At 35.7% G+C, this 10,614-nt stretch overlaps 1 long non-coding RNA gene across 1 annotated transcript; it reads right to left on the reverse strand.

The window, feature by feature from the left end:
• Nucleotides 1–7,712: 7,712 nt before the first annotated feature.
• LOC135295395 (uncharacterized) lies at nt 7,713–9,504 on the reverse strand. Its single transcript, XR_010357468.1, has 2 exons — nt 9,319–9,504; nt 7,713–9,024 (listed from the first exon to the last, which is right to left on the reverse strand). It is a non-coding gene; the product is annotated as an uncharacterized LOC135295395 (long non-coding RNA).
• Nucleotides 9,505–10,614: the final 1,110 nt, after the last annotated feature.

A 10,614-nucleotide genomic window follows, 5' to 3' on the forward strand; every position in this document is an offset into this window, starting at 1 on the left:
CTGGCCAACTCGAATATGTCTTCAGAGTGACATTCAGCATAACAAGACCTCACTATGTTTGCTTCCAAGAATGTTATCACTGTGGTTTTAAAAACAGCATAAATCAAGATACATGCTCACAAAGTATAGCTGAAGTCACATTATCTTTATTATACCTCTATATATTTTCCTCATTACAACCTGAAATATGTTGACATAACCACTCAGGCTCATCTATAATGTAACTAATAATTACACTTCTAGAAAGAAAAATGAGAACAAAAGGTATTACAAGGCTGGAATTAATCAAGTTATGACCAAGTAGATTCACTAAAACTTTGAAACTTCAGATACAGGCAAATTTTAAAAAGTCTTTTTGAAACTAGCAGGGAATAATTAATGAGTCACTTCACTTACAAACCTTTTGTTCAAAGAAAAAATTTGCACATTAAAACCTATTTTATTTCATGTATGTGAGTGACAAAATCATTTCTTGAGACTGCCACATAGGAGAAGATTAGCACTGAAGATACTGAGTACCCATTGTTCTACTCTCTTTTACAGGGACTTCATGAAAGATGCAACAATACAGTTTTATTTTTATTAGAAAAAACAAACCAGTATGTGACATATACAGTCACTTTAGCAAATATAGCTGGTTGCAAACCAGCAATTATTTGAATGATAAAATACCTTCACAAAAACTTGTCTTCTTTAATTTTATTTTTTTATATTGTATATTGTTATATTGTAACTACTATCCATTATGAAACACTTCTGCAGTCACTATTTTGGGCTCAGCCCTCTTGTAGGAAGATGGAGGTTTGGATCCCAGAGATGCAAAGTGTTCACCTTAAAGCTGCTGGCTAACCTAATGGTTAAAACCTCAAATCATTAAAGCAGGACTTTTAAAAGCACTTAATATTCACTTGGTTTTTACCCAAACGTAGTTGTCAAGGAACAAATTTCAGTTTAACCATTAGCTTTCCACATTTTTTTCTACCAAGTAAGAGATTGGTAAAATCCATTCAGGGACTTATTTCTTCTAAGGAGATAAAGCTGATGTTCCTAAACCCATCTTCATAACATATCAAGCTATGGAAGTAGACACTTTTATTCTACATTTTTACAGCTAAATGCTTAGGTCAGTGTGATGTAACAGGTAAGAGAGTGGCTCCTTCCTACTCGGCTACCAAAGACAATTTTATACATGTATTCCTTTAGAATACTTCATAGGAAAAACTTATATTCCACTATCCTGGCATTGCTAGTACATTCAGAATCTTGACTTCAGTGAGGGGTGGAGGGGAAGAGAAAAAAAGAGCTCCCATATTAGTGGATGTGTTCTCTATAGTAGAAGTGGCAATAGGGCAGAATCAAGTTTAAACTGTTGAAACTTCAGTTTCAGAATAGAATGGACCACTATGCAAATGTCCTTGAAACCAAATGCAAATCTGCTGTGATTTTGCACCAGAACAAATTCTTTTGAAGTACTGCTTTTCAGCAAGGTTTCTGCATATTTATGCATATGAAAAAATGAGCTTCATTCATGACCAGAAAAAAATAATTAATAGAAATATGCAAAGCTACATGTAGATTTTCTACTTTTTACTAATACTCAGAATTTAGGCACTGCCAGCAGTGACACTAAGCAAATCCTTAAAGTAACCATTTTTTGCTGATTTTTTTTTTGAAAATGTCTGCATATTCATCCACAATATTCAGGACACTTATTATGCAGCACTGGGTAAGGAGATTTGGTTGGTTTATGTCAACTGCTTCGAATTTTTTATTGTTTCAGGTTTTTAGCCAACTATGAACAAGAAATCCTGCCAATTAGAGAAGTGGAAATGTGAAGTACTCACCAGCACACTATTTAAGCATAAATCTGCCTCATAAATCCTACTGTGACAGGCTACCAAGCCCACAGATGTCAGGGTCTCCAGGTCAAAGGACCGTAGTGGCTGCCCCATGCAGTGGGTCACAAGGCTCCTAACACCAGAGAGACCTCTAAGGCTCATCCCTGCCGCTCCAAAACCCCCTGCCAAGCCACCAGGCAGCTGATCCTATAGCTTGAAAAATAACTTGAGACATTTCTTGCAGCAAACACATCCCAGGAAATCAGGGTTCCCTGTAGCTTAACACTCATCAACTGTCTGGCTGGCCTGTGTGCCGTATTTTCATGGATGAGGGCATTAGAAGTTATATTTGTATCAGCTTATCTGGACAAGTAACATTTTACCCAGGTGCAGAATCCCATAGAATTTTATTGTGCATATTAGATAAACACATGAAAAATGGACAGAATAATGTGAACTGAGTATGTATGATTACCATAATGAGTACACAATGTAAACAGTACTTATCTCTCATCAAATTCTTCCTTCTATGGAGAAGCTTGTGTTTAGTTGGTAATTTTGATGCAGTCATGCTCATAAACATACATGTGAAATACACTATGCTCAATTTACTTTTTTAGTCTGAGAAACATAGCCTTCATATAACTTGACGTCCAATTGAAATAATATTTTTTATTCATTCAAATAATGTCATTTCATAAACTTCTTGGCTAGTTTTTCTTTACTCTTCACTGAATTTCCATATGGAAATCCCCTTTTAGGAAACCAAAACTCAAAACAGTCCTGAAGGAAGCAATGTAGGCGAGTAATCCGCCCTTGAGCTACATTGATTGTAATACTTCTCCTGCTTGGAAAAAACTCATTTCCTCTTCTGATTGCCACTTTATTCAGCTATTTTGGATCACATTCTTAGGACTGTTGTACGGTATGTTCTGTTATATGCATTTGAACTGCTGTTAAATATTATAAGCCTTTTAAAAAAATGCTGTAGAAAACCTGGTCAAAGTGTGTGTGTGTGTGTGTGTGTGTGTGTGTGTGTGTGTGTGTGTGTATACCTATTTGTATCAAAGTTCTTCCTTTGAAGAGAACTAAAGTGTGTATGCATGACCACATGCATGTAACAACTGGAAGGATTTTCATCATTAATTACACCTCTAAATTCAGAGATGCCTGGAGGACAGTAGGAATTAGATTAGATAGATGAAAAGAATAAAGGAAAACAGCAGAGAAAAAGAACCCTTTGTAATCCTCTCTCACTCATTTTCTATGTATTATAGCTATAATTACTTCCCTGATGATAAAAAGAAGATATGCAGGAGAAAAAAAAAAACATAAAATCTGCACATAGTAAGAGAAGAGGGTCTTGAAGTACATGTACACTTAGTCATAATCAGCAGCTCTGTGGAGCAGGCTGAGCAGTGCTATCAGTCTGCAGGAGCAGCGCTGCCTCCCTGGAACAAGGGGAGACACTCCTGGCAAATGTCCGTAGCTGGGCTGCTGGGGACTGCCTCCTGCCCTATGCTGATTCACTGCCCTCTGGAGGAGCTGGAAAGGTCCAGAACAGTGTCAGAATACAAGATACAAACAAACATCACAATCCAGTATTCTAATTTTCCCTTTTTGCTTAGAAGCATGGCGACACCCGAGTGGCTCAAACAGATGTGGCTCAAGGCACACAAACAGATCCCTTAGAGAAGTAGGGAAAGGATGGTGGAGAAGATTAAAACAGTTTTTATATGAATGGTAGAGTTACATTGTTATAGTGAACAAACTGCAGAGTCACATGTATGAACCAGCTATTCAGAGAGCACTTGAATAGTGGAAGGCATCAAAGAATGGAAATAAATGTAGCAACACCAGAAGCCAAATTCAAAAGGAGCCATAGAATGTGTGACAAGTGCTGTGGTGTAAACTTCCCAGAGAAAGACATTGTTCCTGAACTTTAAAAGGAGAATAGGCCTGAGAATTTTAATAATGAGATGCACCACCCACCAAAAATAAAAATCACATCTAAAAACAATTTTACAAGCAGAAGCAACCACGAGGTATGTTAACACCTTCCAAAGCCCTGTTTTCAGAGAAAACTTAATCATAACAATATTTTTGGTCAGTGGGCCTTTAATTTTGTTTTGGTTTTGGGCCAGGATATAGCTGAAAGGGAAACCACAGTTTGCAGAATGGTAAATAAATTATTTTTTTAATGAGAAAATTAAATATTCACACTAATTGTAAAAACTTTGCAGAACTTCATGAAGCCTTAAGTTTTTGTTTGGGTTTTTTTGTTTTGGTTTGGTTTTAGTTTTAAATTAATTTTCTTAAAATTCAGCTTTTGACAGTTGTAATGCAAGTACTGTTAATACTGTTCTTCTAATATGCCAACAATTTGTATGCCCTTAAAAATAATAACAGAAAACCCATCTTCTGGATTTCCTGTAGCTAACCCTGGTTTCCACCAGTTGCACTAGATTCTTCTTTCTAGTTCATCCTTAACAATGCTTACATATACATTGACCATATGTAATTTTTAAAAACACTTTGGGGTTGAATTATAAATTTTCCTTCTGGGAAATTACTGAATAAATTCTCCTCATAAAACTGTATGGTTGTTATTCTTTTTAATCTATCACCATAATGAAAATAACCCTCTGATAAGCAGAAGTTTCCTTCTAGGTTATGGAATGTATTTTCAGTGTAGAATAACACTAACCTGCTCATCAGTACAGTGTCTCTATGCAACTGGAAGATATTAATTTTTCTCCCCATCTTCTAAATTTCAAGAGAGTTAAATATGTCTTCATCATTGATGTTACCAAGTTGGATTTTTCTCCATTTTCTCCAGTTATTCACTATTTTTTGACTGAATCTTTACTTTGCCAGGAGTGTTTGCTGGTTGGCTTAATGTTTGCACTATTTTTCACTGGGGAGGAGCAGCCCTTTTATTCTTGTGAGTGGTTTCTTTCAAATTGCAGCTGCTGTTTGCTGGTGGTCTCTGTTACTGCTTCTCTCTCATTTACTTCTGGTTTTTGGAGCTCTCCCAGCAAAGTGGGGGAAAAATTAAATTCTTACCCTTCTTACTGGGGAGAGAGGGAATAGGTGGCAGCATCTTTTTTCTTTGTTTTTATTATTTTAGTCACTGTTCAAATTGGTTACCTTACAGATGAGCGAGAAGGATCATTAATGTGTGTATCATACAGCATTCCAACACATGGCTTTGGGGATTCTTTTTTTTTTTGCAATTTTTTTTGCAAATAAATTATTATCAATTAATCTGATGTATTCCCAAATTTAAAAATAATTACTCAGAAACACAATTTTAATTGTGTAATATAAGGAAGTCAGAGTCAAACATACATTAATTTGGAGTATGGTTTAGAACTTGGTCTGAAGCAAAATTAAGGTTGGGTTGCAAGATTGTCTTCATACATAACAGTGGCAAACTCACATACAATTTCTTCCTTCTTGGAACACAATCTGATGAAAAGCGAATTTGGTTGTGTCCAAATTGGAGCTATAAAAGGCCCATTGTAACTTTGGTATTTGACCCAGGATCAAAGCCACAGTAGTGGGTTAGAACATAGTGTTCTCATTTGATCCTTTCTCTCTGATATTGGACACATTTGGATATGAAGTTCTGCATTTGGCTCATATCTCTCCAAAAATGATAGTGAACCTTGCCAGCCCACTTCAATTTAAACATAATATTTCCAGTAAATTTAAACAATAGGAAGTACTTTTAAGTGAAGAAGTAATAGGCATAGAAACATCTTACGCTAGATCTTCAGCTGTCAGAAAGGATCATTTTGCCTTCTATGTCGACACTTACAAAAAACATAAATGTACTTTTACCACTGAAACAACTATGGTAAAAAAAATGGTAATCTATGATAAAAACTTTGTCACATCAAATTCTCAGACTTTAATACCATTGAAAATGGCAGCCTCTGACTAAGATGTAGATACAGAAACTTTTCAAAAATGAGGTGGCAAAAGCATCTTTAAGGAGTCTCTTTTTATATAGATACCAAAAAACATGAATATTTATACCTTTTTTTTGTGAAAAGTTTTTAACTGGTACATTCTAAACTGTTCACCTGCATAAGCTACTTTCAATTAAAGAGATTTTTTCTTATCTCTTAGCATCATAACTCTCTTGATATTTATTTCAAGCAAGAAAGGGAAATCCAGGGTTACAGGAGAATATTCTGGTTCTGCCTGTGATCTATTTACTTCATAACCTATAGCAAAATTCTTCGTTTCTCTGTTGTTGAAAGTTTATATTTCATTCACCTTAATTTTTTTTTACACACTTTAAAATTCCACTCAAAGATACATGTTTTCTAGGATAAGCAAATATTTTCAGTGAATACTTTTGTGGTATCTGGAGCCTGGAATGGAATTTGTTCTTAAACCCAGGAGTTTCCTGCTGTTCAACCACATTCTTTGACTGAGGTTTGGAATAAGTTTGATATTTCTACATATTTAGGAATTTCAGTCTTGGTTTACCGGATACTGAGGAAATACTGTATTCAATGGGATATCCAGGGTCCTCCACAGACTTCTACAAAGTTGGGTTGTGCCCACTGTGTTTTCCCCACTGCACTGCCTTTTTGAAACCAGCTCAGATCTCCCACTCTGGTCTCTCTTCACCTCTACTGATCATCCCAGTGGCAGGGTGTCTGCATTTCCTGTCATGAGAACTACAACCATCTTCCATGTGGGAGCTATCTACCCATTTCTCATTGTGCTTTCATGTTCTGTGCTTCTGAGTGCAGATGACTCACCCAAACTGCCTTTTCATCTCTATTTTCTAGCTTATCCTGGCTTATTCATTGGTTCTTGGATCAATATGCCTGGAGAGGTGCAGCCAATCTCCCTTTGAGCAGTCATTTCATTTCAGTTTATTGCTTGTGGATATGAAGAGACAATTTGACAAAATTTGAAATGACAATTTGACATTTCCTTCATTTGCTATTTTGGTCCTTCGTCTCAGGTTCTTTCCATTTTGTACTGGCCTCAGAGTCCCATTATAGTACTGAGGGGCTCCTGTCCGAGCTGTATATGAAGAAAACAGATTTTCTCTCCACACAACATCAACACAAGGAAGAAAGATTTTTCCTATCATTTCATATACCAGTCTTCATGAAAATTTAGGAAACTTTTGCTCATCCTCAGGGTGAGTGACAGACATTTTGAAAATATTAAAATCACAAAGCTAAAGTTAATTTAGTTCCAATTTAGGCATCTAAATTTAGTAAGTCAGTTCCCTGACAGATTCACTATAAATTCCCTTCTCAGTTTAAACTGGATGATCATCTAATGATAGATGATCACCCAATGATAGATTCTCATCACCAATCATAAAAATACAGGGATATTGCATAGCAAACATAATAATTTCCAAATTACTGTGCTTATTTCAATATTGGTGATGTGAGTGGTGCAAGGGGAGAAAATTTTAGTTTACTCCAAGGTTATTCTTAGCAATAAATTAAGATAGGTTTGTTGATTTGTTAGGGTTTTTTTCACTCCATAAAAATTGCTTCAGATAAGACTTTTTACTTCAAGTGTTGAAACTAGAAAAAGAAGAATCATCTAAGAGCATGAATTTCTGGTGGAAAGTTAGAAATAAATGCAGTAATAAGTAGTGATATTTGATCTGTCTAGAAAATATTTGTTGTTGTATAACACACAAAGCTGTGAAATACATATGGAAATGTGGAGGGATTCGCTTGATTTTTGCAACTTCCCCTAGCTAATACATTCCCCAGCATTTAAGGTCAGCAGGAAAGTCTTTCTGATGAGCTGTCAACAAAAGTTCTAGACAAGAAAATAAATTTGGACAACATTTTATATTCATAAAGGATGCACTGAGAATTATTTTTGACCAGAGCAATTTTTATTTCCAGGTGAAAGACCATACATGTGTGAAGACACACAAAATACACGAGTTTTGGAGGGAAAATAAAAGAAACCAGCTTGTAATTTTCTGCTAATATATCCTTAGAGACTTCCACTGTATAATAGGTCTTTGTTTAAGGGTTAAATTTCAACAAAATTAATTTCACTTTTCATTACTACAACCAAAAATTAATTATTACTGAAATGTTTCTAATCCTGATACTAAATTTTGCCATTGACTTGGTTTTCAGGGGCTTGATCCTGAAATCTTTATCTCAAAATTGTGTTGGGATTATCTACTTTGATTAAGATAATTTCTGAAGTCTCTATTACAAGAATGTGGTGGTTTTACCTACTTGGATAAAGATATTTTTGTGCACATTGACTAGAGAAATCATGTTTCACATTTTAATTTCTATGACATAGTTTTAAAATAAATAAATATTTTAAAACACAAATACATTGCTATCTGCTCCTGCTACTGCTTTTCAATTTGTTAAAAAATGTGTTTGTTAACCAATCACCGTTTATCATCTTATGTAGTATACAGGCAGTCAAATCTGTTGAGATGAGATCATCATCCCAGCCCTTCACAATAAGTCATTCATATAAATGCACCTGTATTGCAAGTAATGGGCTTGCGGAGAGGAGGGGGGAAGAAAAACACAAGCTTTGGCTAATCCTGGGTGGTCTCTTTACCCATGTTAGATTAAATATGTTTTGTTCACAACAGGTGACTTTTAATTGTTTTCTTATGGCAACTCATTTATTCTAGAGTTTTGTGTTTGTCTTACGTTAGTTTTCTAAGTTAATGACTGCGTGACAACATGCTGAGTACAGGTGGCAAAAGGCAAAATTAAGAATGTGGATATTGCTTCATGTGCATGAGGCTACTGGTGTGGAGCAAATCCCGTCTGCCTTGATGGTGTGGATCTTCCCTGTTGGTTCAAGGTTTGGAAAATGGGAAGTCCTTATTTCTCCAAAGCCCAGAAGCATCTTCAGAAACAGTAGGAACAAAAAGGGCAGATTCAGAAGACTCGGAAGATGATGTTCAGTTTGGGTTTCACAAAGCATAATTTTTGTTTCCTGGAATGCCATATTTCCTTGATGTACACATTAACTATGCCAAAGCTTTCATCTGGTTCACTAGATTTTCTTCACTGAGTGGGCCAAGGTGAGCACTAGTGATGAATTGTGAAATTCTTCCTCATCACCAATTGCATGCATACATGTTATGACTTTCCTATCATCATCCTGGCTCTGCTGTTTATGCTCCAAGTCATCCATCCTAACAAAGGAAACAGCAGGAAAAAAGAAAAAAAAAAATAAAACACACAAGAATTGCCTGCCAAGATTTGGTAGAAAAAAACTATTCTCACTTTGAGAAATAAAAAGCTGAATCCCCATATCATGGCCTACAACTCACTCACTGCTGGCAATAAACAAAATAACAGGGCAGAAGCAACAACAAAATAACTAAAACCAGGCAGCACAGACTATGCTAAACTGCAGGACAAAAGCTACACAGAGAGTATCAGCTGTGGAAGAAGCAATTAACCTGGCTAATGGGTCTGATACTTACATACGTCCCTTTCTGTCACAAAAAGCATATGGTTGCAATTAGCTGGTGTAACGGAAATACCATCTGAAGCCCCTGTTTTCCGATTGAGATGACCTCTGGCCCAGCATGAAGACAGTATTTGCTTGGTGTTGGTTAGCTTCATATGTAGTGGGCGGGGGCAATTTGTAGATAGGCAAGGATTTGCCAAGTGTGTTTAAGCTACAAAACTATGCCTTACCACATAACAAACTGAGAGAGCATTTAAAGCAAGTTGGAACGAAAGTAAACCTCCTGCTACTGCCAGTTCCAGGGCTGTTACAAAAAAATCCCCAACTGACAAAACAATCAAAATTCACAGAAGGTTACTGCTTTATTCTCATCTGGAAGTACTAGCGGCACAACAGGTTCTCCTTGGTATGAGTGTAAAATGTTGGGAAGGCCAAAGTTTTCCATGTGTTAGACACACTCAGACCCTTGTTACAGAGTATACCTTAAAAGGCGCAAATATTACATCTTTTATTCAGCTCAAATGGGCTGTCATCTGCTCTGTGTCACTTCCTGTTTCTTCCTCTGCTCTCTCTCAGGTGGTTCTGTAGGATGCATTTAGAACTTCTTGGATTTTCAAGCACTTGTCATGTATCCAGTACGTCATTTTCCTGAGTCATCATTTTATGAGAAAAAAAAATATTTCTCATGCAGAAAAATGTATTTTCTTGAAAAAATTGAAACAATTTTTAGCATCTTTATCACATGCAATAAAAGTGATATATTTGTCTTTCAAATTCTAGGTATCTGTTTAAAGGTTTCTAAAAAGGTCTTAAGTTATAAACTTCTGAGGAAAAAAATAAGGTACCCCTAATTCATTGTTTGAAGACAAGGTGGGTTAGTTTTACAAAGTTCAGTAAGACTCTTCTATGATATTTTTATTTTGCAAAGATGCATATAGAATGACCAAATTGACTCAAAATGTATGTTTAACAGATACTAAAAACAAAATCTGTGGGAGTTTTGCAGTCAGATCTGCTATTAATTCTATGCAATTTAATAAAAAACATCATGTCTCTTATGTATGTATTTCTTTACTACATTTTATATATGACATGAAAACATCTGAGAATCCATACTTTTAATAGACTATTTCTATGGGAGCATATTAATAGATATTTATACCACCTTAAAGCTCTCAGATTTTATGTGCAAATAAGTGGTTGTTGGCTTTTTTAGTTTTTTTGCCAGTTGAACTCAGAACGATTGTTTAGTCTAATTGTGTAAACAAAGGTAAAATTCTTACGTAGTTCAGTCTTATTGTTGTTATAG

Source organism: Passer domesticus, chromosome 2 (assembly GCF_036417665.1).
Source record: "Passer domesticus isolate bPasDom1 chromosome 2, bPasDom1.hap1, whole genome shotgun sequence".
Taxonomy (NCBI): domain Eukaryota; kingdom Metazoa; phylum Chordata; class Aves; order Passeriformes; family Passeridae; genus Passer; species Passer domesticus.